Here is a 3,184-nt window from a genome sequence, read left to right on the forward strand (position 1 = left end):
GTACCGCCTTATGTAATGTCCAGGGGACTTTCGTAAATTACGGTGACTATGGTATAAGTATTGCCTTTGAATAAGTTCTTTGTAGACAAGGTCCAAGTTTCATCGGGTCAAGTTACTTGGCAGTGATATAATATGGGAAAGTTACTTTTGTTCGTAAGTCTTGCACAAAAGTACCTTTCCTGAACACTGTAATTCCTATGACAGTTTGAAACGGTGAACATAATCGATGTAGCTTTTTGTTTAGGTTATAAGCTTTGGCAGAGCATCACTTCGTACTTAATGATGCGAGTTATTCTTAAGATCAAATGGTTCAAATGGCTCTGAGCACTATGGGACTTAACATCTGAGGTCATCAGTCCCCTAGAACTTAGAACTACTTAAACGTAAGGACATCACACACATCCATGACCGAGGCAGGATTCGAACCTGCGACCGTAGTGGTCGCGCGGTTCCAGACTGTAGCACCTAGAACCGCTCGGCCATATTCTTAAGAATCTTACATTTGGTAGAAGACGTCACTTGAAAATGGCACGTGCTCTGGACGCTGCGTTGCTGAAGAGGGAAAAATTATTTGACCAGGAAACATCCTACACCATGATTTCGAGATTTAATTTACGAAACGGGGGCACGAAGGGTGGGGAAGCGGGCTATGTAACCCCTAAGGTGAGTAATATTATTAAGGCATACGAGTGAGCCTGACAGGCAGTCTAATGGCTGTTAACGACGGATTATAGTTCGTAAAAGACTAAACCGGCATCGAGCTCGATGTACAAAGCAAAAGGACGTTTGTCAGTGAACAATATTGTAGTGCCTGTGTTATTCTGATTACGATGCAAATTTCCTCTGGACATGCGTGCATGTCCAAAGGAACAGGCAGTGCGGCGACTACGGCCGCTATGAAATATATTTAACGAATTCGTAACTGCATCCATTCCCAAAGGAATTTTGCATCGTAATCACAATAACACAGACGCTGCAGCATTGTCTTTTTCTACCGATATCGGGTAAGCGACTTTGAAGTACAACGTCTGACCTGTACACATAATGGGTGTACAAGTACAGGTCGTAAACACATGGTTGATGACATATGGAAGTTTGGGTCTGGCCATGAGCTGTGTACGGATAGTCAAATGGTAATGCGACTGCTGGCGATAAGAGGGAGATCCGGGTTCGAGTCCCGGTCCGGCACAAATCTTCATTGTTGTCATTCCATACTACAGCTGATGGTTGTCCTCGTTCGCAATTGCGAATTGATGTAATGTATATTCGTCATTGCAATCAGCCTCACCTAGGGTCAGCAGCTGCAGCGGCAGGTGGCTCAAGGCGGACTACGCCGCCAGCCAGCCAGACAGAACGGCTGCCCCTGCGGCTGTTCACTCTGCTGCCTAACTGCCTCCTGTAACGGCCGCTATCTGGCCTGGGCGCTCGCTACATCAGTTTGTACACTAAACTCCTGCGCCAACTGCCACTTGCCCACTGACTCTCTACAGTCGTCGTCCTCCTTGAAGTCTATGTCCCGCCCTGGCAGTCTACCAACGATGATAATTCTAATTCTGTCGCCAGATACTCCTCCTGTCCTCGTCAGTCATCTGCATTGTGCGAGATAAGTGGTGTAAGCCACCTGCCTCTGCCTCGTGTGGAGTCATCGCATTTTCTTTGTGTGGTGTCACCGCCAGACACAACGCTTGCTAGGTGGTAGCCTTTAAATCGGCCGTGGTCCGTGAGTATACGTCGGACCCGCGTGTCGCCACTATCAGTGATTGCAGACCAAGCGCCGCCACACGGCAGGTCTAGTCTAGGGAGACTCCCTAGCACTCGCCCCAGTTGTACAGCCGACTTTGCTAACGATGGTTCACTGACTACATACGCTCTCATTTGCAGAGACGACAGTTTAGCATAGCCTTCAGCTACGTCGTTTGCTACGACCTAGCAAGACGCCATATTCAGTTACTTCAAGAATGGCCGGCCGTGGTGGCCGTGCGGTTCTAGGCGCTGCAGTCCGGAACCGAGGGACTGCTACGGTCGCAGGTTCGAATCCTGCCTCGGGCATGGATGTGTGTGATGTCCTTAGGTTAGTTTAAATAGTTATAAGTTCTAAGAGACTGATGACCTAAGATGTTAAGTCTCATAGTGCTCAGAGCCATTTGAACCATTTTTGAACTTCAAGAATGTATTCTGAACAGATAATATTGTGAATCATGTACCATCAAGAGTGACGTTCATCATTAATGGTTTAAAGTATCAAACTAATTACGTCTGCTTTCTGAATTCTAATTCCTTGTCATGTTCCAGACCTCACGTCAGTGTAGTTCTTCCCTCCTCACACCAGCCTACGTGAGCTAAAACGCGTGCATTTCGGCCTCCAGTTGTAACACGGTGTTCGCTCTTCTGCCAACACAAAACTTTGTACGCTGTTATTTAGAGGAAGTACGTTGGTGTTCGCCCAGACAGTTGTGGGAAACAACCTGGAAATCATACTCAGGTGGGTGGCGTACAAGACAATGGTCCTTACGAGGCAACGGGAAATCGATAGTGATTGCATCACTCCCCAGTTTCAATCTTGGGCTGTCTGCGGTAAGCTAGCCGAGCAGATAGATTAGTCAGTAATACGTCACAGTTTTCATTTTCCTCTGGATAAGGCAGATTTGGCAGGAATAACAATGAGCCGCCATTCCTATTCCTTATTCCACTCCCCCCTACTCCCTCGACCCCCCCCCCCCCCCCGCGCTACCCCACACATACAGGGAGACATACAGAGAGAGAGAGAGAGAGAGAGAGAGAGAGAGAGAGAGAGAGAGAGAGAGAGAGACAGTCCTCACGTAGATGACAGGGATATTTTGCGTTTATTCTTTGCATCTCTGCATGTTAATTGTGTTTGCAACTTGCCGTGCATGAGAATTGAATTCTTCTCTGGGTTATTACTGAGAGTGAAGAACAGGTAAGGGACATTCCTGGCTGTAGCTGCCCGTGTGCCAAGTTGCACAGTATCATCTTAGAATACTTAAGACTTCTGAATGAAAATCCCCAATTTAAAATGACCCTTCAGGATACGCTATCGCCGTTGACCCACTGGTAGTAAGTAGTATATCAGTAAATCGCGTTACTGGAATTTTGCCCCGCCTCTAGCGATATCAAAGTGAACTCTAACGGCGACACCTGATGATTGTGTTGTATTGTATTTTAT

Source organism: Schistocerca piceifrons, chromosome 6 (assembly GCF_021461385.2).
Source record: "Schistocerca piceifrons isolate TAMUIC-IGC-003096 chromosome 6, iqSchPice1.1, whole genome shotgun sequence".
NCBI classification, from domain to species: Eukaryota; Metazoa; Arthropoda; class Insecta; order Orthoptera; family Acrididae; genus Schistocerca; species Schistocerca piceifrons.